This window comes from Xenopus tropicalis, chromosome 2 (assembly GCF_000004195.4).
Source record: "Xenopus tropicalis strain Nigerian chromosome 2, UCB_Xtro_10.0, whole genome shotgun sequence".
NCBI classification, from domain to species: domain Eukaryota; kingdom Metazoa; phylum Chordata; class Amphibia; order Anura; family Pipidae; genus Xenopus; species Xenopus tropicalis.
In genome coordinates, this window is record NC_030678.2 from 8388203 (window position 1) to 8415087 (window position 26885).

At 46.1% G+C, this 26885-nt stretch overlaps 1 protein-coding gene across 1 annotated transcript in view; it reads right to left on the reverse strand.

Moving 5' to 3' along the window:
- Positions 1 to 23822, reverse strand: part of bcl9 (BCL9 transcription coactivator) — a 165254-nt gene extending 141432 nt beyond the window's left edge. The window contains exon 1 of the mRNA XM_004918213.2: positions 23664 to 23822. The gene's annotated coding sequence lies outside the window, so the exon portion shown is untranslated. The remainder of the gene's footprint in view (positions 1 to 23663) is intronic.
- Between the last annotated feature and the right edge of the window lie 3063 nt (positions 23823 to 26885).

The window sequence follows — 26885 nt, forward strand, 5'->3', positions numbered from 1 at the left end:
TATGGAGGAAGCAGACCCTGCGGTTGCAGGCTGGCCCTGGAGTGTAGGGGGCCCTAAATGAATGAGCCATTTCAATATATCTTGATAGAACAGGCCTAAATTGAATTTGCTGTGGGGCTCAGTACAATCTAGTTACGCCACTGGCCCTATTATGCCGTGACTATGCCACGTTACCCCCCTCGTCCATTCCCCCCCAATCATGCTCAATGCTCTGCCCAATGCTGCTTTGGAAGATTTTTGACTGGGTGTCAATGCCATGGGTTAACATCGGCTCGTTGATGCGGTCCCTGAACTGACTGCCCCATTGCCGCCAATATAATTCAATCCTTTGGCCCCAGGGCCAAACAATCAAATTAGCCTACACGCTCCCCGATATCGTCCACCCGTAGGTGGGGCTATCAGGTGAAGATCCGCTCGCTTGGTGATCTCGCCAAACGAGCAAATCTTAACGTGTATGGGGACCTTAACCAGGTAAGATGGGGCAAAACAGGATGGCTGTGTAAGTTGACATGTCTGGGAAGGACTGAGGGGGCAATAATGTAGTTGGGCACCCACGTTACCAAACCAGGGAGATCCAATCATTGGCCTGGAATTATACTGCCAGACAATCAGCTCCATCTGGTGAGGGCCGAATAAATGCGCCAATGCGGCCCTTGTTTGACGCCATTTTCAAACCTGCCAAATAGATTTCTGGCCACATATCAGTCTGGCAGGCAGTCCCGAGTGCCTGAAACAGAAGCCAAGAGGCCACGAGTCTGGGGGGGCAGCTTTTTTCAGCCCGTGTATTAGCGAGATTAATATTAACAACTGCCTCCCCCTTAATAACTCCTACTTGTAGATCAGACTAAAGCAACGTCTTTAGAAAGCATAGCCCTTTGGACTAATCCACAAGTAGGAGTAATTTGGGGGGTGGGCGAGTGTTAAATGTAAATACAAATTTTGCCATAAATGGGTCAATAAAAGCTGTTGACTTTTATATACTAGTACATATGGTTCTACCATATTAATGAAAAGGGGTCATATTAGCTTTGTCTTATGTGAGACCTGTTTATATCTCATATATACATGTTAACTCCCTGGGTTACTGCTATTGAGGCTAAAGGGCTAATTACTCTTATAAAGATATATATATATATATCACAGGGCCACTGGTTTCCATACCAAATAGCAAACTCCAAGCCCTAGAAACTATGTAAATACTATGCAAAATGTACATTATATATATATATATATATATATATATATATATATAAATACACACGCCTGTATATACTTCCTACATATAATACTTATTTCTGTTTTTGAATGCTAGCGCTATCGTTTCTAGCCACGGTTTCTCACCCTTGTACTCCCAGCGCTGCTGACTCTCCCTTATTTACAGATGCACAATAGATTGTTAGAACTATGGCTAGGTAACCCATTCACCATTCCCTTTGCCATTATCTGTACCCATTTCATGAGCTTAGTTTGACCTTGACCAAAGGTTGGACCTTGGTACAGGTATGGGACCTGTTATCCAGAATGCTCATGACCTGGGGTTTTCCGGATAAGGGATCTTTCCGTAATTTGGATCTCCATGCCTTAAGTCTGCTAAAACTCATTTAAACATTGAATGAGCCCAATAGGGCTGTTCTGCCCCCAATAAGGGGTAATTATATCTTAGTTGGGATCAAGTACAGGTACTGTTTTATTATTACAGAGAAAAGGGAATCATTTAACCATTAAATAAACCCAATAGGGCTGTTCTGCCCCCAATAAGGGGTAATTATATCTTAGTTGGGATCAAGTACAGGTACTGTTTTATTATTACAGAGAAAAGGGAATCATTTAACCATTAAATAAACCCAATAGGGCTGTTCTGCCCCAATAAGGGGTAATTATATCTTAGTTGGGATCAAGTACAGGTACTGTTTTATTATTACAGAGAAAAGGGAATCATTTAACCATTAAATAAACCCAATAGGACTGTTCTGCCCCCAATAAGGGGTAATTATATCTTAGTTGGGATCAAGTACAGGTACTGTTTTATTATTACAGAGAAAAGGGAATCATTTAACCATGAAATAAACCCAATAGGGCTGTTCTGCCCCAATAAGGGGTAATTATATCTTAGTTGGGATCAAGTACAGGTACTGTTTTATTATTACAGAGAAAAGGGAATCATTTTCAAAAATTAGAATTATTTGCTTATAATGGAGTCTATGGGAGACGGCCTTTCCGTACTTCAATCCTTCTGGATAATGGGTTTCCGGATAACGGATCCCATACCTGTACCTACTCAGTGCACCCAAGGAAATCCTCACACAGGCTCAGACAGCAACGCAGATACCCTACAGCTCAAACCAATATAACTGAGGTTACTGATAATTGTATTTGTTGATGGAGGAGGCCGTGAATATGAGAGCCCACAGGGCCTTGACCCCTTATAATCACAGAATCCCACACAAAGGTCTATAAATTTGGCCACCATGAAGGGCAGAACCAACTATGTTGTGCGGCCCAGTGGCTTGTAGCAAGGCCAGCGAGCACACACACACAGGGTCAGACACATATGTACATTGCTACATATCCACACATACACACGCCCGCATACACACACACACAACTATAACCCCCCCCCCCGCCACCTCAGTGGCAATAACTCTCACAGTCCAACCTTAAGTGCCCCAGCTCAGCGGCGTAATTAAAATTGATCATTCCTACTGCATAATAAGCGTAATGGTATCCTAATGATAGCGGCACACACCAGTGCCACCTAAGTACATCTTTATTCCATTTCCTAGGTCCTTGTCTAATAGCCAAATCAGTTTCCAAATGATATTTTAATAGCACAGAAAATTAGCCTTCACTTTAACCCCTGAGCCTTTAGCAGATTCCCCCCATTAGCGTCATTAATTCTCAAAACAAGAAGCCGGGCCATTAAAATGCATGGGATTATCCAAACGTACCACTGTATATACGGCCCCTGCAGTCCAGCTGCACTTCCCAATGCTATAGCGCACAGCTGCAATGGCACTGAGTGGCACTACTGGCACTTGGCACTGAGTGGCATTACTGGCACTATTAGTGACTCTAATAGATGGGCCAGCTTGGGCGGATATTGTAATATGGGCAGAAGAAGCAAGAATATAGAGCGCACTGGATTCCCATGTGGGCCTATTGCCGTAGGCATGTTATAGAACAGGGGTGGGCAAACTTTTTGGCTCAGGGGCCACATTGACTTACAGACGGGCCAAGCCAGCATTACGCCCAGGACCGCCATCAGAAATCACGGGCCTCTCAGCTCCCCCAGCATCCCACCCAACATCCTCCAGCTCCACTCCCCAGCATCCTGCAGCTCCCCCCCGCATCCTCCAGCTCCTCCCAGCATCCCACGCAGCATCCTTCAGCTCCCCCCTAGCATCCTTCAGCTCCCCCCCTCAGCATCCAACCCACCATGCTCCAGCTCCACTCCCCAGCATCCTGCAGCTTCCCCCCCTTAGAATCGCACCCAGCATCCTCCAGCTCCACTCCCCAGCATCCTGCAGCTCCCCCCCTTAGAATCCCACCCAGCATCCTCCAGCTCCACTCCCCAGCATCCTGCAGCTCCCCCCCTCAGCATCCTCCTTTCCCTTCACCTTTATGTTAGTAAGTTAAAGGATGACACATTCCTAGAAGCTTTCCAACTGGTCTTCATTATTTCATTCTTATAGTTTCTGAATTATTTTTCCCCATCAAACGGGGGTCACTGACCCTGACAACAAACAAAACTACTGCTCTGTGAGGCTACAGTTTTATCGTAATTGTTCCTTTGTATGACTTATCCTTCTAATCAGTCCCTTCCTATTCACATTCCGGCCTCTTGCAGAAACCACTGCTCGGTTGCTAGGGTAAATAAGACCCTAGCAACCAAATAACTGCTGAAATACTAAAATGAAGAGCTGCTGAACAGAAAGCTAAATAACTGAAAAATGTATATGCCCCGCAGGCATAGAGGCGGGGCAGGCAATGTATGATTGACAGCTCAGATTTTTTATTGCAATTACTTTCATTTTCCATTCAGAACTACCTAGATGGCAAATGCATGCAATTTCGGGGTGATACAAAGCTTTCCTTAATAACAGTGTCCACAAAATGGCGCCTGCCTTCTGGCTGTGATTGTAAGTTCCAAGACTGAAGGGAAAATAAAACATTTATATAGTCTAAGTAATGTTTATTTAGCTTAACTAACAGGATAGAAAGAAAATTTAAATTATTTCTTAGGGTGACAGGTCCCCTTTAAGGATCAGAATCAACTTGGTGCAGGTATAGGACCCATTATCCAGAATGCTTTGGACGAAGGGTATTCCGTATAAGTGGTCTTTCCATATTTTGGATCTCCATAACGTAAGCCTGCTAAAAAATCAATAAAACATTATTAAAACCCAATAGGGCTGTTCTGCCCCAATAAGGGGTAATTATATCTTAGTTGGGATCAAGTACAGGTACTGTTTTATTATTACAGAGAAAAGGGAATCATTTAACCATGAAATAAACCCAATAGGGCTGTTCTGCCCCAATAAGGGGTAATTATATCTTAGTTGGGATCAAGTACAGGTACTGTTTTATTATTACAGAGAAAAGGGAATCATTTAACCATTAAATAAACCCAATAGGGCTGTTCTGCCCCAATAAGGGGTAATTATATCTTAGTTGGGATCAAGTACAGGTACTGTTTTATTATTACAGAGAAAAGGGAATCATTTAACCATTAAATAAACCCAATAGGGCTGTTCTGCCCCAATAAGGGGTAATTATATCTTAGTTGGGATCAAGTACAGGTACTGTTTTATTATTACAGAGAAAAGGGAATCATTTAACCATTAAATAAACCCAATAGGGCTGTTCTGCCCCCAATAAGGGGTAATTATATCTTAGTTGGGATCAAGTACAGGTACTGTTTTATTATTACAGAGAAAAGGGAATCATTTAACCATTAAATAAACCCAATAGGGCTGTTCTGCCCCAATAAGGGGTAATTATATCTTAGTTGGGATCAAGTACAGGTACTGTTTTATTATTACAGAGAAAGGGAATCATTTAACCATTAAATAAACCCAATAGGGTTGTTCTGCCCCAATAAGGGGTAATTATATCTTAGTTGGGATCAAGTACAGGTACTGTTTTATTATTACAGAGAAAAGGGAATCATTTAACCATTAAATAAACCCAATAGGGCTGTTCTGCCCCAATAAGGGGTAATTATATCTTAGTTGGGATCAAGTACAGGTACTGTTTTATTATTACAGAGAAAAAGGAAATCAGTTTTAATATTCTGAATTATTTGATTAAAATGCAGTCTATGGGAGACAGGCTTTCCGTAATTCAGAGCTTTCTGGATAACGGGTTTCCGGATAAGGGATCCCATACCTGTAATCCCTTCTAATCATATTCACCTCAAATCCAAAGGGAGGCTAAAAATAAAAGAGGCCATGGCTCTTTAAGAATATAGAATGTTTTTTCTTTGTTGTCCCTGGAAAGAATACTCAGGAATACCTGCAGAATACACAAAAGGCATCTATTTGCCTTTACCGGCAGAAAATCAGGGGAAAAGAGAAGAAAAGAAGAATATTGTGCCTTCGCCAACACAATCCATTAAACAATTGATCAGCTTACAAAACAGTTCTAGGGAAAATTCTCCTGTTGTGGATTAAGCAGCCTGCGGGCGCTTACGGAGTGACTCACCGCACATTAACCGAAAATGTCACTTTTCTTCCCGGCTCCCCTGTTCCCTTAAAGGCAAATTCTATGTTAAGGAGCTGCCTGACCTATATTTGTGACGCCAAGCTCGCGAGCCAATTAAACGGATACAGAATCTGTGCAACTTTCTGATCCGGCGTCTCCATTAAAAATGATTGTTGGTTCAGATCATGGTTTTGATGCTATTTGTACAGCAGCTCTCCAGTTTGGAATTTCAGCACCTATCTGGTTGCTAGGGTCTAGTTTACCTTAGCAACCAGGCAGTGGATTGAATGAGAGACTGGAATACGATTAGGAGAGGAAATGAATATGAATATAAGTTATAAAAAGTAACAATAACAATCAAATTGTAAAAAGTTTCCTCGCTGCCGGGGTCGGTGACGCCCCCATTTGAAAGCTGGAATGAAGAGGAAGGCAAATAAATCAGATATGATATCATAATGAAGACCAATTGCAAAGTTGATAGGAATATACTAAAAAGTAACTTTAAAGTGAATAAGAAATATCTGTTTTTTGTTGTTTCTGGCACTAAACAAGACAACAAGGGTTGTGCTTTCAATTTCCAATTTCCTGGTTCTTCAGAGCAATTATGGAAGAAGAAGAAGAAGAAAGTGAATACGACCATCAATCTACAGTTAACCCCTTCAGCTGGTCTTCATTATTTATTTTTTTTTATAGCTTTTGAATGATTTGTCTTCTTCTTCTAACTCGTTGTAGTTGTCAAATGAGGGTCCCTGACCCCGACAGCCAGAATCTATTGCTCTGCGAGACTACAGTTTGTTATTGTCACTTTTTATTACAGGTATGGGATCCGGAAACCCATTATCCAGAAAGTTCCAAATTACGGAAAGGCTGTCTCCCATAGACTCCATTATAGATCCCAACTAAGATATAATTACCCCTTATTGGGGGCAGAACAGCCCTATTGGGTTTATTTAATGGTTAAATGATTCCCTTTTCTCTGTAATAATAAAACAGTACCTGTACTTGATCCCAACTAAGATATAATTACCCCTTATTGGGGGCAGAACAGCCCTATTGGGTTTATTTAAGGGTTAAATGATTCCCTTTTCTCTGTAATAATAAAACAGTACCTGTACTTGATCCCAACTAAGATATAATTACCCCTTATTGGGGCAGAACAGCCCTATTGGGTTTATTTAATGGTTAAATGATTCCCTTTTCTCTGTAATAATAAAACAGTACCTGTACTTGATCCCAACTAAGATATAATTACCCCTTATTGGGGGCAAAACAGCCCTAGTGGGTTTATTTAATATTGAAATTATTTTTAGCAGACTTAAGTTATGGAGATCCAAATTACAGAATGATCCTGTATCCGGAAAACCCCAGGTCCTGAGCATTCTGGATAACAAGTCCTAGATTGTAAGCTCTTTTGGGGCAGGGCCCTCTTCACCCCTTGTATCGGTTACTGATTGCTTTATATGTTACTCTGTATGTCCAATGCATGAAACCCACTTATTGTACAGCGCTGCGGGATATGTTGGCGCTTTATAAATAAATGTTAATAGTAATAATAATAATAATATACCTGTACTTATTTTTCTATTTAGGCCTTCTCTTCTTCATACACCAGTCTCTCATTCAATCCACTCCCTGGTTGTTAAGGTAATTTGGACCCTAGCAACCAGATAGCTGCTGAAACTCCAAACTGGAGATTTGCTGAACACAAATTAAAATAATTAAAAAAACTACATTTACAGTTAACTCTAAAGGTGAACAACCACTTTAACTAAAACCCTCCTCCCATACTAGCCTCAGTCCTGGAACCTGGGAAGGGCCACAAGGCAGGCCTGCTCCGCGTAATGCGGCACAACCATTCCCCCACAGGGGAAGGCAGGCAGCACAAGGGGCGCCTTGTTATTGTTTGCTGAAAACCCACTTGAAATCCTCAGCGCTCACTTCAGGCAGATTTTCTCTTTCCTGGCTGGGAGATGTCTCCTAGAAACCTGCTAATCACGGCTCTTTATGGGGCATTTCCAATGACTGTAGTGTCTGTTTGTATTCCCCCCTGGAGAAGCCTTCGATTAATTAAATGATCTCCAGTAAAGAGGTTACTCCTCGCCTCTCTCTCTCTCTCTCTCTCTCTGTCTCTCGAGTGGCGCTCCCTTTGATGTGACACTGTCATCTGCTGAATGTATCCGAGATACACGTTGCCCCGCTGTCTATCAACCCACCCCTCGCTCCGACTCCAGCCTCATCCCAAGGGCTCATTTACTCACTCACGTATTATAAGGGATAATGTACCCCCTACTGTAAATGATAAGGATATTAGCAGTCACTGAGGGGTTCTGTGCCCATATAAAGGCACAAGGCTGCAGGCTGAGTTATACAGGGAACTCTGAGTATCACTCATGTATTATAAGGTATAATGTACCCCCTACTGTAAATGATAAGGATATTAGCAGTCACTGAGGGGTTCTGTACCCCCCATATAAAGGCACAAGGCTGCAGGCTGAGTTATACAGGGAACTCTGAGTATCACTCATGTATTATAAGGGATAATGTACCCCCTACTGTAAATGATAAGGATATTAGCAGTCACTGAGGGGTTCTGTGCCCATATAAAGGCACAAGGCTGCAGGCTGAGTTATACAGGGAACTCTGAGTATCACTCATGTATTATAAGGGATAATGTACCCCCTACTGTAAATGATAAGGATATTAGCAGTCACTGAGGGGTTCTGTGCCCATATAAAGGCACAAGGCTGCAGGCTGAGTTATACAGGGAACTCTGAGTATCACTCATGTATTATAAGGGATAATGTACCCCCTACTGTAAATTATAAGGATATTAGCAGTCACTGAGGGGTTCTGTGCCCATATAAAGGCACAAGGCTGCAGGCTGAGTTATACAGGGAACTCTGAGTATCACTCATGTATTATAAGGGATAATGTACCCCCTACTGTAAATGATAAGGATATTAGCAGTCACTGAGGGGTTCTGTGCCCATATAAAGGCACAAGGCTGCAGGCTGAGTTATACAGGGAACTCTGAGTATCACTCATGTATTATAAGGGATAATGTACCCCCTACTGTAAATGATAAGGATATTAGCAGTCACTGAGGGGTTCTGTGCCCATATAAAGGCACAAGGCTGCAGGCTGAGTTATACAGGGATCTTGTATTCATGTATCAGACTGAATGTTTTTATAGATGTCCTGAAACTCCAGGGTAATATTGTGACAAAAGTGAAATCAACAATCACTATATAAAAGGAAATATCTACAAGTTTACTCATGGCTTGTGTGAATTATATATATATATATATAAACAATTGAGGTACAAAATACTTGTATGTGACCCGGTCACTTCCAAACACCAGACGCAGATTTTTTTTTCTGCCCTATTAAATAATTATATTTTCTAGAAAGGAGGGAAAAAAATTCCAAATAAATGACTTCCATCTGACTCTTCAGCACAACTTGTGCTGGAAAGATAAAAAAAAACAGAATAAAATTCCACCTCAAAACCTCTATGAACACATTCTGACGGCTCGTAGATCTTGCCTTTGTTTGCAGAGTAATTACTATTTGGCGAGCGAAAAAAGGAAAGAGACAGGGAAGCAAAAAAAATAAACATATTTGTCTGCTGAGTGTTCATTTGGTTATGTCTCCCTGGGCAAACTACAGCCCCCAGAATCCCCTGCCAGCAGGGAAATGGCAAGGTTGGCATCCCTGTTGTAGCTCGCAGGTTTATATTCCTGGCGCTCCCACGCTGCGTGACTGGTTTGTTTGGGGAGATGTCCTACTTTACATAAGAATACAGAATATTTGTTCGGTGACAGCAGTCTAATCATGTAGCAAATTGATGCTTTCTACCGAAAGGCTAATTGCTCGTGGGAGAAACCTGGGCTCCGAAACTGGTTTAGCCCGACTGTCTGTGCCCTCCGCCCGTGCGTGGGAGCCAGTCCCTGCCTAGGCTAAATTGCACAGAGCAGGCACTAACATTCATTCAATCTCATTGTAAGGCAGCATATGGAGAGTGCTAGCCCCGGGCCCCTAGAATCAGGGCACTTTGGGGGGGGGGGGGGACTTGTGGAATAAATGCTCCTAATGGTGCTCATTTCACAAACTGCAGAAAAGGGATGTGGCTTATCAATTAGTAGGCAGGATCTGGATCAGGGGTGGGGGGGGGGGGTTAAACAAAACATGGTACGGGCAGAACTGTGTCTGGTCTGGGTCCGCAATAGGGCCGTGCCAAAAAAATTGATGTATTTCTGGGGTTATCTTATCCTTTAAATGTTGAATGCTGTTGCAGGCATACAGGGAGGTTCAGTTCAACAACAGCAGTTTGAACAACCCTAACTAATCAGCCTCCATTGTCATTTCCCTTCATTTTGTGCAGACTATATTGAAATTGCTACCAACCATACAAATGATGCAATTTGCTGCAATGTGGATGTTACTGAACTACAATTCCAAGGGATCCCACTTATCCTAGCACTGTTCCTGCCTTTACAGTTCCAACCTCCCATGGTTCCCACCTTTCCCGTATCACACACTTCCTGTTTGCATTGATCCACCCCAGCACTTCCTGTCACACATGCTTCCCGCCTCACATGATCCTTGACTTAGGTCCCACCCACTAAACTTCCTGCTCAACACAGTTGCTATGGACAGTCTCTATTACCTACGCTGTCCCGCTCTGCACAGTTCCTCTCTCACAAAGTTCCTACCCTGCGCAGTTCCCCTCTTACAAAGTTCCTACCCTGCGCAGTTCCTTCCTCACTCACTTCCTGCCTCACATATTTCCCTCCTTGCACAGTTCCTGCCCTGCCTTTTGCTATGGGATATGGCTGTATAGAGGGGCTACACACGGTGTGGGGGCAGTGTTCATGATATACTGCCAGTCATTTATTCTGGGAACAGGCTTGACATTTATAGACCAGCAGGTTACAGTTGTGCAACACCCACAATGTTACCATCACCGTGCACAGAGGGTTAAACATTGCCAACTTTTGGTAACTGTGCCCTACATGGTGGCAGTGACTGAGTATGAAGAGCACCGGTGTGCAGGTATTATTGCTACCTGCCCAATTGAATCTACTTGCAGAACATATATGTAACCCACTGTGCCACGTATAATAACACATGTAAGTGGGGCCTGATGTGTGCCACACACTATGCCAACCACCACTTGCTGATGAAAACAACACACAACAAACATCTGATTGGTTGCTATGAACTTGTGAAAACCCCACGAGTGTAGTAGACCTGGCCCCAAGTCAGGCATAGGCTTAATGAAACCATATGCAGAAAGATATTGTGTCTGGTGAGGCGCCAAATGAGCAGCTCTTTATCCAATATGGTCACTTGGACCAAAAATCAAATCATACTTTGGATCAGACACAACCTAACAATATATGGCCCTGCCAGTTGTTTTGGCCCCATACACAGACCAATAAGGTGCTGACTTGGTCAAAAGGTAGCAGCCAACGTCAGCCTCTGTATGGACAGCTTTAGTGACTAGGGTAGGGGTAGAAGTGGCCAGTAGCATATTGAAACCCTTACTTTGGTTAGGCTGGGTCCCCAACCTTCTTCAGTTGGCCAAGGACTCCTATTATCCTTCTCCTTCTCCAGTCCTAAAAGAGTACCATACTAAAAGGAGTAATGTAACAACAGGAATAAAGTTTGCCCAGGTTCTAGTAACCTATAGCAACTAATAGGCATGAAGCATTTACCAGTCTTGTTGTTTCAAATCATAGATCCGATTGGTTCCTTTGCCTGAAGCTGGTGATTACATCACCCCTCTAAAAGGGTTACTAATGTATTAACAAATCCACCATAGGACAAGTTTAGGCACCCAGATATGACGCATTTGGTTAGAAAAAAACGGCTTCAGAATGTGACTGAACAAACAATACTCTTAAAGGGACAGTCAACCATGAAACTTTTGTGTTAATAATGGAATTTTGGGATTTCTCTCTTTTTACAGGATCCCACCCTGTTAGCTGGATATAAAAAAAAGAAAAAGAAAGACCTGTACCAATCTAGAAGTGGGGGATAATAGCCTCTAGGAAGGGACTGGGGCTGTGGGATAGCAGGTATAGTAGGGAGAGATGGTGCCTATAGTAGCAGTGGGGGGATAATAGTCTCTGGGAAGGGACTGGGGCTGTGGGATAGCAGGTATAGTAGGGAGAGATGGTGCCTATAGTAGCAGTGGGGGGATAATAGTCTCTGGGAAGGGACTGGGGCTGTGGGATAGCAGGTATAGTAGGGAGAGATGGTGCCTATAGTAGCAGTGGGGGGATAATAGTCTCTGGGAAGGGACTGGGGCTGTGGGATAGCAGGTATAGTAGGGAGAGATGGTGCCTATAGTAGCAGTGGGGGGATAATAGCCTCTGGGAAGGGACTGGGGCTGTGGGATAGCAGGTATAGTAGGGAGAGATGGTGCCTATAGTAGCAGTGGGGGGATAATAGCCTCTGGGAAGGGACTGGGGCTGTGGGATAGCAGGTATAGTAGGGAGAGATGGTGCCTATAGTAGCAGTGGGGGGATAATAGCCTCTGGGAAGGGACTGGGGCTGTGGGATAGCAGGTATAGTAGGGAGAGATGGTGCCTATAGTAGCAGTGGGGGGATAATAGCCTCTGGGAAGGGACTGGGGCTGTGGGATAGCAGGTATAGTAGGGAGAGATGGTGCCTATAGTAGCAGTGGGGGGATAATAGCCTCTGGGAAGGGACTGGGGCTGTGGGATAGCAGGTATAGTAGGGAGAGATGGTGCCTATAGTAGCAGTGGGGGGATAATAGCCTCTGGGAAGAGACTGGGGCTGTGGGATAGCAGGTATAGTAGGGAGAGATGGTGCCTATAGTAGCAGTGGGGGGGATAATAGCCTCTGGGAAGGGACTGGGGCTGTGGGATAGCAGGTATAGTAGGGAGAGATGGTGCCTATAGTAGCAGTGAGGGATAATAGCCTCTGGGAAGGGACTGGGGCTGTGGGATAGCAGGTATAGTAGGGAGAGATGGTGCCTATAGTAGCAGTGGGGGGATAATAGCCTCTGGGAAGGGACTGGGGCTGTGGGATAGCAGGTATAGTAGGGAGATATGGTGCCTATAGTAGCAGTGAGGGATAATAGCCTCTGGGAAGGGACTGGGGCTGTGGGATAGCAGGTATAGTAGGGAGAGATGGTGCCTATAGTAGCAGTGGGGGGATAATAGCCTCTGGGAAGGGACTGGGGCTGTGGGATAGCAGGTATAGTAGGGAGAGATGGTGCCTATAGTAGCAGTGGGGGGATAATAGCCTCTGGGAAGGGACTGGGGCTGTGGGATAGCAGGTATAGTAGGGAGAGATGGTGCCTATAGTAGCAGTGGGGGGATAATAGCCTCTGGGAAGGGACTGGGGCTGTGGGATAGCAGGTATAGTAGGGAGAGATGGTGCCTATAGTAGCAGTGGGGGGATAATAGCCTCTGGGAAGGGACTGGGGCTGTGGGATAGCAGGTATAGTAGGGAGAGATGGTGCCTATAGTAGCAGTGGGATAATAGCCTCTGGGAAGGGACTGGGGCTGTGGGATAGCAGGTATAGTAGGGAGAGATGGTGCCTATAGTAGCAGTGGGATAATAGCCTCTGGGAAGGGACTGGGGCTGTGGGATAGCAGGTATAGTAGGGAGAGATGGTGCCTATAGTAGCAGTGACTGGCAGCAGCAGGAAAGCTGTGAGTCTGAGAGCTCCGTGGCAGGATAACTGGCAGTCACAGGCTGGAATAGCTCTGAGCAGTTCTCTCTCAGGACCAATAAAAGATATTACGCCGCATCAGTAGTTAACCTCCCTCCATGAATCAAACTTTAATTAAAGCATACGTTAAACAGGGAAGTATTTTATCAGGAGCGCTCAGTTAAAACTAGTGCCGGTGGATTCATCCAGCAGCGATTCCGGTCCATTAGAGAAGCTTTAGCACCACTAAGTTTTTTCTTCCCTGGAACAGAACGGAGAAGAATCGTCGAATTTGCGAGAGGAGTAACTGGAGTTTATTTGGTCACAAAGCACAATCATTATAGCCCCCTCCATCTTAACCTTTGGGAATAAGACATATAATAAAAGTCAGGGCCACACTTCTATATCTCATGCCCCACCCCTCGCAATTGCAGGGCCCCCCCAAAGTTTATTTTGTTTCATGAAGGGCAACTAAACATAAAGTGCTTATTGGTTTGTATCAGGGCTGTGGGTCAGGTGTGGCCCTCCATGGCATTTTTATGGCCCCCACACTGTCCATAAGCTCCTCTTTGAATGACACCACAATGTCATTATAATTTGGGCCCCAAGTCATTTACAGAGACCCTGGACCCTAAAAAAAAAGCTCTTGCATTCTGGGTCTGGTTGAACTCTGGGCTCTGGGGGTGATAAATAAAAAAATTCTGGTGCAAGGTGTGGCACTGGTGGGCCCCAAGAAGCATTGGCACAGCTGTCAGCTTTACCAATGGCAAAGGCCAGGGTAACTGTCTGGGCGTGGCCTATTGTGCGTCCCGAGTGATGTCACACATGATGTCACCAAGCATGCACACTGTGAAAAATAAAAAAAATTCAGGGGCAATCCCTTAGCATTATAGGAGTCTGTGGGAAGGGGGCAATCAAAATAGCTGACAGGTATGCATTGGGCAGATGAGAAGTGCAGGGTTTGGGTAATGTACAGTGCTCCCTAAAGGAGAAAAAAAAGGTAAAATCACTGAGGGGGGGGTGTCAAAATTTTAGGAACCCCCCCAGTGATTGTAATCGCCTATCTTATACCCCGAGATTGAGAAGAACAAAGACAGACAGAAGGGGATCGCTCTCTCTCAGCTGCCCCGAGCTGGTGCAGTTGTCTCCTAATGGGAGCACCAGCCCAGGGTATAAGGTAGGAGTTGGGGGTGCCTACGTGTCATCCACTGCAAGGCCTGGACTGGGCCCAAAGAGCCCCCCACAGGCTCACAAAATAGTGACTGTCTATGGATTCTTACATGGGCCGATTCTAGCTGCCCATATCTGTCCCTTAGGCCGATTCGGTAGCTTATCGGCCTGTGTAGGGGCACAAACAACAGGCCTGCCCGACCGATCAGGCAGTGGGTTTGGGGGCCACATTGACTTGTGGGTTTGGGGGCCACATCGACTCGTTGATGCGATCCCCCAAACAGATTGCGCCCATTACCGGCGCTCTAATTCGATTGACCAAATTTGCCTGAATTCACCCAATATCGCCCACCCATAGGTGGGGGATACTGGAAGAAGATCTGCTCGCTTGGCGACCTTGCCAGTGCATGGGCACCTTTACAGCAGCCCCTCTGGCATTTGCCAGAATCCATAGATTGCCAGTCCAGGCCTGCCCTTATGCATACAGTGCTGCCAAACACATGCAAAGCTGTATTCAGAGCTGAACAGGTTTCCACTGTGCAGAGCAGGGTGCAAAGTGAAATAAAAAAAGATGGTTTTTAAGCCCATTTTTTGCACTTTGCACCCTGGGCTTCATGTAGTAAATGACCCCCTACAGTGTAGCAAATCATTGGCCCTCTATATAGAAACACTTGGGCAAAACATCTGACACACCGGTGTGGGCACATCGTGCTACATAAGGCTGTAAGCTGGCACAGCCCACCAACCCGCCATTACTACGGCACACGCCATTGGGCATAATTATCCCAGTAACGCCGTTGACAGCTGACTGTAACACTGCCACGCGTAGAAGCACATCTCAGAGCTGCAGAGCTAACGCTTGGAAGAAATCCGCTCCCTCTGAGCCAAACGTTCACTACTAAATATATTGTTTCCCAAAATTGCTGAATACCCAGATGACACAGGGCCGGTACACTGGGCACCACATTCGGCAGTCTCTGTGCCAAGCTGCCGGCACTATGTCTGTGCCATAAACTGCTGAAAACTCTCACAATCCTGATACACTTCCCCTTTAATTTCTAACGCTTCCTAAACTAGTTCAGCAATATCCAGGGGGCACTTTAAATATTCTTGGCTTATAAACCCTTGGCCTCCTTCCTGCAGAAGAGGTAAATTTGTTCTGTCTGCAGCTTGGCGCTCCCCTGGGCGCTGCGTTCAACTCCACTGGCAACACTGCCGGCACCGCTCCTCGGAGAGGCGAGGCGGGAACCCGGGGGGAAACCCAGCATGCAGTTTTCCTGCTGCACTCGTTATTAGAGCATACTGGGTTGGGAATTCTGTGGATATTAATAATTCTCTCCTTCTTGGCCCAATGAGGATAGCCAGAGTGCCGGGCGAGTGAAAACAAAGCGTTCATTAAATTACAAGGAGGGATCACATGTTGCATTCGTTTAAGGGTCATCTGTGGTAACCGCGTCTGTTTGTTCTGGCCTCCGCCGCCAAGCTCATTACAGGCTGTGAGCGCGGGAGGAGCAAGCAGTTCAACGGGGGTTATAGGAATCAGGTTGTGTAGCAAAATAAGAAAGGTTTGTCCAGTATCTCATGGCAGCCAATCAGCTGTTAGCTTTTAACGGTATAACACAGTTAGAATATTCAAAACAAGTGTCTGATTGGTTGTTCTAGGTTACTTAAATAATATATACAGTGGGTACCTCCCTATAACACTTATTATGAGCATATTATGGAACATTTACCTGCACTTCCTAATATAACTCACAGTGGAACTCAATATATACTCAGGGGCAAATTTATTATACAGGTATAGGAACCCGTTATCCAGAATGCTCGGGACCAAGGGTATTCCGGATTAGGGGTCTTTGCGTAGTTTGGATCTCCATACCTTGTCTACTAAAAAATTAATAAAACATTGATTAAACCCAATAGGGCTGTTCTGCCCCCAATAAGGGGTAATTATATCTTAGTTGGGATCAAGTACAGGTACTGTTTTATTATTACAGAGAAAAGGGAATCATTTAACCATTAAATAAACCCAATAGGGCTGTTCTGCCCCAATAAGGGGTAATTATATCTTAGTTGGGATCAAGTACAGGTACTGTTTTATTATTACAGAGAAAAGGGAATCATTTAACCATTAAATAAACCCAATAGGGCTGTTCTGCCCCAATAAGGGGTAATTATATCTTAGTTGGGATCAAGTACAGGTACTGTTTTATTATTACAGAGAAAAGGGAATCATTTAACCATTAAATAAACCCAATAGGGCTGTTCTGCCCCAATAAGGGGTAATTATATCTTAGTTGGGATCAAGTACAGGTACTGTTTTATTATTAAGGTGGCCATACACGTGGCGATCCGACGATGTTTCGTACGACCATCGGTCGCACGAAACATCGTAAGATCCGCCACACACCATTCAGGGCTGAATCGGCAGGTAAGGAGGTAGAAACAATAGGATTTCTACCTCCTTCTGCCGATTCAGCTCTGAAGGGAGAATTTTGGTCAGGCGCCTTCTATGGCGCCCGATCAAAATTTTCAAACTTGTCCGATCGGCGAGTCGTCCGATATCGGCAGCTTCCTGCGATATCGGTCGACTCGCCGACATGCCATACACGCACCGATTATCGTACGAAACGAGGTTTCGTACGATAATATCGGTGCGTGTATGGCCACCTTTACAGAGAAAAGGGAATCATTTAACCATTAAATAAACCCAATAGGGCTGTTCTGCCCCAATAAGGGGTAATTATATCTTAGTTGGGATCAAGTACAGGTACTGTTTTATTATTACAGAGAAAAGGGAATCATTTAAGCATGAAATAAACCCAATAGGGCTGTTCTGCCCCCAATAAGGGGTAATTATATCTTAGTTGGGATCAAGTACAGGTACTGTTTTATTATTACAGAGAAAAAGGAAATCAGTTTTAAAATTCTGAATTATTTGATTAAAATGGAGTCTATGGGAGACGGGCTCTCCATAATTTGGAGCTTTTTGGATAACGGGTTTCCTGATAAGGGATCCCATACCTGTACTATGTAAAAAACGGCATAATCTTTTTTTACGTGTTTTTTCTTCTGCTGAAAAGTTGTTTTACACCGTTTGTTCCAGCAAATTTCACTGTACACAGCATAATAAATAGGCCCCTCAGTATTTATATATAACTGTACCCCATTCCCAGCTGCCTAAATCCATTCTTTTGCAAAGGGTTATCCATTTTAAACATAGTTGTTTAGCCTTTAGCACAGCTCATATGTACACAGTGGCGCTCTTCTGCTGCTGCCTGTAAAAGTCCACAGTCAAACAGGTGAGAAAAGGTACTGCAAGGGATAAATGTATCAAACGTATTTCTGTATTTTGCTAAATGTAGAATTTTCCAAGAACGGAAGGCTTCATGGGGCATAAGGCAGAACACCATGAATGGACGAGTAATATAACAAACAGTAAATACACTGTACCACCCAAATAAGCAAGAAAATGTGATTATGGTGTTCAAAATGAATAATCTTTTCCCAATTCTAAACTTATTTCCAAAAAATGAAATACTGTGTTCAGGCACAAATAACATATTTGGTTATAAGCGACCGTTATTTTTTTTTTATGAAAAAGTAAAAACTAATGTTAAGAAAAAGTGAAAATTATTATCTTAAATGTCTAGCGTTCCTTTCACATTTATGTTATTTTTTGGGCTTTTATTTCCCCCGCGCAAACAAGTCAGTGTAAGAGGCCATGCTGTTTTCTGAGCGCAGAGAGGAATGACAGGGCTGGAAACTGCAAATTTACACAATGTTCTTGTGGGCTCACCGCCGCGATCAGAGACCCGAAAGCGCCACGGAACAATGAGTCATTGCCTGACAAACTGCTACCCCGAAGAGCGTACAGTCGTATTTGTGGTACATGCTATGGCAGAGATGGGCCCCGTGGGGCTCTGAGAACATTTCAAGAAACAAATATGAAGCTGGGAATTAAAAAGGCATTAGGCATTAGAGGACTGGCTTGTGGCTTGTTACAATAAGTACTGCATGTGTAGCCAGGGAACCAACTCAATGGTATAGTAGGGAGAGATGGTGCCCATAGTAGCAGTGGGGGGATAATAGCCTCTGGGAAGGGACTGGGGCTGTGGGATAGCAGGTATAGTAGGGAGAGATGGTGCCTATAGTAGCAGTGGGGGGATAATAGCCTCTGGGAAGGGACTGGGGCTGTGGGATAGCAGGTATAGTAGGGAGAGATGGTGCCTATAGTAGCAGTGGGGGGATAATAGCCTCTGGGAAGGGACAGGGGCTGTGGGATAGCAGGTATAGTAGGGAGAGATGGTGCCTATAGTAGCAGTGGGGGGATAATAGCCTCTGGGAAGGGACTGGGGCTGTGGGATAGCAGGTATAGTAGGGAGAGATGGTGCCTATAGTAGCAGTGGGGGGATAATAGCCTCTGGGAAGGGACAGGGGCTGTGGGATAGCAGGTATAGTAGGGAGAGATGGTGCCTATAGTAGCAGTGGGGGGATAATAGCCTCTGGGAAGGGACTGGGGCTGTGGGATAGCAGGTATAGTAGGGAGAGATGGTGCCTATAGTAGCAGTGGGGGGATAATAGCCTCTGGGAAGGGACTGGGGCTGTGAGATAGCAGGTATAGTAGGGAGAGATGGTGCCTATAGTAGAAGTGGGGGGATAATAGCCTCTGGGAAGGGACTGGGGCTGTGGGATAGCAGGTATAGTAGGGAGAGATGGTGCCTATAGTAGCAGTGGGATAATAGCCTCTGGGAAGGGACTGGGGCTGTGGGATAGCAGGTATAGTAGGGAGAGATGGTGCCTATAGTAGCAGTGGGGGGGATAATAGCCTCTGGGAAGGGACTGGGGCTGTGGGATAGCAGGTATAGTAGGGAGAGATGGTGCCTATAGTAGCAGTGGGGGGATAATAGCCTCTGGGAAGGGACTGGGGCTGTGGGATAGCAGGTATAGTAGGGAGAGATGGTGCCTATAGTAGCAGTGGGGGATAATAGCCTCTGGGAAGGGACTGGGGCTGTGGGATAGCAGGTATAGTATGGAGAGATGGTGCCTATAGTAGCAGTGGGATAATAGCCTCTGGGAAGGGACTGGGGCTGTGGGATAGCAGGTATAGTAGGGAGAGATGGTGCCTATAGTAGCAGTGGGGGGATAATAGCCTCTGGGAAGGGACTGGGGCTGTGGGATAGCAGGTATAGTAGGGAGAGATGGTGCCTATAGTAGCAGTGGGGGGATAATAGCCTCTGGGAAGGGACAGGGGCTGTGGGATAGCAGGTATAGTAGGGAGAGATGGTGCCTATAGTAGCAGTGGGGGGATAATAGCCTCTGGGAAGGGACTGGGGCTGTGGGATAGCAGGTATAGTAGGGAGAGATGGTGCCTATAGTAGCAGTGGGTGCCTTATAGCCCCTCGCTGGTTTTGGAATAGAGCCCTAAGCACTCATTGGTTGCTGCTTTACAATAGGCTATAGTTTACAGGTAATTGCTTATACCCAGAGTGCACAGACCAGTACATAGCTGAGTGCCCAGTACCCCATGGACTTGGCACAGCTTTTGATGCTTTGCTTTCCATTCCCGCGACTTACCCTTTTCAGTCTGTCTATAAAAACAAAACAAAAAACAGCTCCCAAAGTGGAGAGTGAAATGGAAGGAGCTCTGGTTCAGTGGAGCATGGGATTTCTCCAGGCCTAAGGAGGCCGACAGGTGGAAAATATCATTCGTTGGTTGATTATGAAAAAAAAAAAATAAAAGTAATGAGAGAAACCTGATCCGTTCGGCGGCTCCTAATACCACGAGTGCGCTCGGTAATGACTCCTTGTGCGGCGGCAGCAGCTGGAGGTTAATTGTTGGTGTTTTTCTTCCAGAAATCACAGCAGGAAAATAACAAGAAACACGGGGGGCGGCAAGTTTTTAAATGATAATATCACCTTGTTTGGCTTAGAGATATGGGCCAATAATATCCAAGCAAAGGAAACATATGGTTATGCTATTGCTTTGCGTTTATTCCTGCTCTTTATTTTGGGGAGGGGGGAATAACATTTTCAATGATTACAATTAACATGCAAGAGTGATAATAAAGCCCAAACAGGAGCTGGCATTCTAGGTATTGGTAATGTCAAGCCCACTCTACACATCAGAGCGCCACCTAGTGATTCCAGAAAATGGCAAGGGGTGGCATCACAGGAAAGATAAGCTAAAGCTGCCCATACAATGGGTGAGGGTTAGGGCCATACAATGGGTAAGGGCTAGGGCCATACAATGGGTGCGGGTTAGGGCCATACAATGGGTGAGGGTTAGGGCCATACAATGGGTGAGGGTTAGGGCCATACAATGGGTGAGGGCTAGGGCCATACAATGGGTGAGGGTTAGGGCCATACAATGGGTGAGGGTTAGGGCCATACAATGGGTGAGGGTTAGGGCCATACCATGGGTGAGGGTTAGGGCCATACCATGGGTGAGGGTTAGGGCCATACAATGGGTGAGAGTTAGGGCCATACCATGGGTGAGGGTTAGGGCCATACCATGGGTGAGGGTTAGGGCCATACAATGGGTTAGGGCCATACAATGGGTGAGGGTTAGTGCCATACCATGGGTGAGGGATAGGGCCATACAATGGGTGAGGGTTAGGGCCATACCATGGGTGAGGGTTAGGGCCATACCATGGGTGAGGGTTAGGGCCATACCATGGGTGAGGGTTAGGGCCATACAATGGGTAAGGGTTAGGGCCATACCATGGGTGAGGGTTAGGGCCATACAATGGGTGAGGGTTAGGGCCATACAATGGGTGAGGGTTAGGGCCATACAATGGGTGAGGGTTAGGGCCATACAATGGGTGAGGGTTAGGGCCATACCATGGGTGAGGGTTAGGGCCATACCATGGGTGAGGGTTAGGGCCATACAATGGGTGAGGGTTAGGGCCATACAATGGGTGAGGGTTAGGGCCATACAATGGGTGAGGGTTAGGGCCATACAATGGGTGAGGGTTAGGGCCATACAATGGGTGAGGGTTAGGGCCATACAATGGGTTAGGGTCATACAATGGGTGAGGGTTAGGGCCATACAATGGGTGAGGGTTAGGGCCATACAATGGGTTAGGGCCATACAATGGGTGAGGGTTAGGGCCATACAATGGGTTAGGGCCATACAATGGGTGAGGGTTAGGGCCATACAATGGGTTAGGGCCATACAATGGGTGAGGGTTAGGGCCATACAATGGGTTAGGGCCATGCAATGGGTGAGGGTTAGGGCCAAATTCCTTGGAGGGCCATGTCCAGCCCACAATCCTGAAGTTTTTTAAAAAGTATGTGGGTCCTGTGCTGACTCATTAGCCCAATACCACAATTATGGCCCAATGTGTTTCTCAGCCGGGGGATTTTCCACCTGGCTAGTAAGCCCCCTGGCTAGGAACTGCGGAGGGCATCTTGTTGGCCCCATACACTGGCCAATAGGCTGCCAAGTAACCAAATCAGCAGGCAGAGTGATTGGCTGATTGGTTGCTCACGGCACAGGGTGAACTGCGTCCGTAATTGCACTTGTGGTAGTATATTACCCTTCTCTTACATATAAATCACAGACCTCTCCAGGCAGCAGATCAGATCAAGGTTGGTTGATCCTGGCAATTCGCCTTGGTAGGTTGCTCTTTGTAGCATTTGTGCCATAAAGCAAGACAGAACTGTCATAAAGGAAGTAGAGCCAGTCAAGTCGGCAACAAGAAATGCAGGCGCAGAAAAACCACATACAAATTACATTTTCCCCTACACCCACCCTAATGGGCACCGAATTACACAAGTAAAACCTATTTTCTGCCCAAACCAGAGGAACTTACAATCTAATTTTCATTAACAAGGACCAAGAGAGACAGAGTGGACTATTTATCAAGGCGGCTGACCACGGTTGGCTGGAAGAGACTGCGCAGCTACACTCACTCCTATAAGCGGTCTCCTCAGGTGAACTGTCTTTTCCCCCTCTGAGAAATGTACCCCAAAGAGACAGAGAGATTGCGGTACAAATTGCTTGTCGCAAACAAATATTCATCAGCCGGGCAATGTGAGGAGCAGGAGGGGGGGATTTAATGGTATAAAATGATGCCCCCAGCTCCCGCCGCCTGGTTTTTAACCCCTTCCATCACCCACAGGTTTCTGCCCCCTACAGCCGGTCCCTAAGAGGATGGGAAACCCCACAAGTTGGCCCGATACCCCTGCCCCGTCACTGGGGGTTAAACTGCCCCCCCCCCCCATTACCTTAGGCCAGGGGTGGGCAAACTTTTTGGCTCACGGGCCACATTTTCTTACCCCCGGGACAGACCGGGCCAGGGCGGGCAGGGCCAGGCCAGCGTTACGCCCCCTTAGTCTGTTTAATTCCGGCCCGCCAATGACACCAAGTTTCCCGTGATGAGACTTGGCGTCGGTGGCGGGCCGGATTAAAAAGGCCAAGGGGCCGGATGTGGCCCGCGGCCCATAGTTTGCCCACCCCTGCCTTAGGCTAAAGATAAACCCCTAATTCAGCACCGGTTTCTGCCCAATAAAGGGGCAACTGAATGGTTTAACCCACTCAGCCCCACACGTCTCTTGTGGAACTACAACCCTCAGCCTTCGGGGAGCTGCTGTTTAACGTACGGCAGAATATGTCTCATACAGTTGTAGGTTATACAGGGGCCCCTGTGCTGCTGAGGGCCACAGACGGCCCTTTCCCCCCTTCCCAGCAGCCCAACAATAACAAATAAACACATATATATATATATATACAGTCCAGCCCCTAGCGGTGGAGATTAATAGCGTGTAACTGCAACACACACACACACACAGAAGTTGTTCTATAGGATTATAGGAGCCACAAGCTAGTGCCTGCCTGGGAGTTACAGGGGGGGGGGGAGTTACAGTGGGGGGGGGGGAGTTACAGAGGGGGGGGGAGTTACAGAGGGGGGGGGTTAGTGATAGTCAGTCTCTATGGGACACTCCAACCCCACCCCCCCCCCCCTTCTGCTAATGGCAGCTCCCCCCTCCCACTTCCCCCTCTTGTGTGTGTGTGTGAGCTCTGGAATCCGACTCCCCCCTCCCACAACACCCAGCAAACAGGCAGCAGCCAAAGAAGGAAGAAATCTGCTCTTACCTTCCCTTGTCACCAAGCAGGATCCCTGCGGCAGCCTGAGTGCCAGTGGTGGCCAAAGGGGGCTAGGAAAAGTCAATGGGGTGGGGGGGGGGAGCACAGAGGAGACTTTTCCTTGCAAGCCCCTTACCCCTTATTGGCAAGACACTAGAGCAACATCAAAGCAACTTTGCAGAGGAGAGGGGGGGGGGCCTTTAGGGCCTATTGTCTGCTTGGGCTGTGATGTGCGCTCCTTCTGACTCCCCCTCTGGCTGCGGGGAGACTTGGTACGGCCCAGGCATTCATGCCAAGAAGCTTTCACACATGGAAGCTTGTCTCAAGCAATTGCTGACAAGCCTCAAACAAGACATTCTCCCTCCCCCTTTTCTCTCTCCCTCTCCCCCCTTTTTCCTCCTCTCCCTCCCCTTTCCTTGTGAATGCAAAGCTGAACTCCAGTGACAGACAGGCAGAGGCAGCCTGGGAGCCTAGCAGGAGCACTCACTGCTGGATGGGAGTTAAAGACAGGATAAAATACACACAGAGCCCAAGCCAAGGGGATGGGGGGAAGGGACCAGCTCATTATCCCCACACACACACACAAATATGGCTCCTGACACGCGTAGCATTGGTACCGCCGTGTAGAAAAGGAGAAATCAAGGGAATATTAACATTTTAATAAGTAACGATGAACCGTACGTGTTATTGTGTAGACCCGTCGCACACACACAGGGCTGGTTTTACTGGTATAATGACTAAAAGCCTTCGGCCGTCGTGGTTGTGAGTGATGAACTTTTTAATAGCAGATGAAGGGGCACTGCTTGCACGAAAGAGATATAAAGTGTTACCTGCTATGGTACCGCCACCATCATGCCCTACTATACCTGCTATGGTACCGCCACCATCATGCCCTACTATACCTACTATGGTACCGCCACTATCATGCCCTACTATACCTGCTATGTTAGTGCCACCATCATGCCCTACTGTATCTGCTATGGTACCGCCACCATTATGTCCTACTATACCTGCTATGGTACCGCCACCATCATGCCCTACTATACCTGCTATGGTACCGTCACTATCATGCCCTACTATACCCGCTATGGTACCACCACCATCATGCCCTACTGTATCTACTATGGTACCGCCACCATCATGCCCTACTATACTGCTATGGTACCGCCACCATCATGCCCTACTATACCTGCTATGGTATCGCCACCATCATGCCCTACTATACCTGCTATGGTACCGCCACCATCATGCCCTACTATACCTGCTATAGTACCGCCACCATCATGCCCTACTGTATCTGCTATGGTACCGCCACCATCATGCCCTAGTATACCTGCTATGGTACCACCACCATCATGCCCTACTATACCTGCTATGGTACCGCCACCATCATGCCCTACTATACCTGCTATGGTACCGCCACCATCATGCCCTACTATACCTGCTATGGTACCGCCACCATCATGCCCTACTATACCTGCTATGGTACCGCCACCATCATGCCCTACTATACCTGCTATGGTACCGCCACCATCATGCCCTACTATACCTGCTATGGTACTGCCACCATCATGTCCTACTATACCTGCTATGGTACTGCCACCATCATGCCCCACTATACCTGCTATGGTACTGCCACCATCATGCCCCACTATACCTGCTATGGTACTGCCACCATCATGTCCTACTATACCTGCTATGGTACCGCCATCATCATACCCTACTATACCTGCTATGGTACCGCCACCATCATGCCCTACTATACCTGCTATGGTACCGCCACCATCATGCCCTACTATTACCATCTTAGCCTTCTGCCTCCATAATGCCCTACTATACCCAAACCTGTAAACTCTGGAGCAACTTTGATCCATTTCTCACTGTAGGAAGACATGATTTAGATTGTAAGCTCTAAGGGACAGCTCACCTCCTCTCCAAAGATATTGATCACAAAATGCTCTTATTGTACTGGCAGTTGCTAAGCGATGCATGCATTGTTTGTGGTACATAAATAATAATATTTGTTCAATAGAAGCAAGGAGTGTGCAAATTTCTTCCCTGTAGGGAATACAGAGAATATACAACAGCGAGACGGCCCTCTTTCCTCTCTGTCTCGCCCTTTAAAAATAATCTGCTGTCAGTCATCAGTTTGCCTTGGCTTTTTCTCCATATTGTGCTGCAAAATGTACTTTATAGATGAAGAATAGGAAGATTTTCAAATAAACCCCCTGTTATATGGTAAGGTATCGCCTACTGGTTACATTGGCTGCTTGCTGGGTTGTCTATGGGCCCAAAGTGGACACCAGTTCCAATTCTTTTGATGCCAATCAGGCTGGGCTAAAATGTGGTCCTTCCAAAGTTCATCCTTTTGAAAGCACTCTAAATAATGTTCCAAATCTATATCCAGATACTTATCTTTTCTGGCCCCAATTATCTCTTCCATGACCCAACTGCCCAACAGTCAAGAAAACTCTCTAATTGATATGTATCAGGGCATTTCTACATTATCATACAAATGAACCAATGTGACACTAAGCACAGTAATCAAACTCAAGTGGGATTCTGGGAGTCGTAGGCCTCCACGGAGGTTCCTAGCCTTCACAATCCCACGGCACAGTCTGGATCCTCTGAGCAGGTGTTCCAGGCACCCAAACAAAGCCCCGGGACCCTTGTTTGTGTAAGGAAGCTGGTAATTTGTTTTACAACTGATACTTAGGTGGCAGTGTCAGCAATTAGGAGAATAAACTGGTGCGGGAAGAGATAAGAGCCTCTCTGAGAAGGAAAGGAGCCGTCTAATTATCTATTTCTGATAGTATCACTGACAGTGATTACATGCTTGCATAGGAGAGTGTGGAGGGAAGTCATAGCCAAAGGGCACAACATGGCAGCCAGTTTTGCACGCGTAGCGTTTGTTACCAACGCAGACAATCTAGGGTCTAAAACAGTGGTTATTCAACTTTTTAGGCTTAAGGTGGCCATAAACATTAAGTTTTTTTTTCAGTTTTTCAGTGCGATCCGACAAATCCATCAAATTATTGCAAGTTTAGCCGGCACCGAACCATTGCACTTCTGGCAGTTTTTCATCCGACATCACGTCAGAAAATTGATCGGGCAGGTTTGAAAATTTTCATTGCCCAAAATTTGCCCATTGGCCAATTGTTTGCAGGGCCACGCAGGTAGTTCCCTAGCTTTAACTAGACAATATCACTGGAAATGCTCATTTTCGTTGAT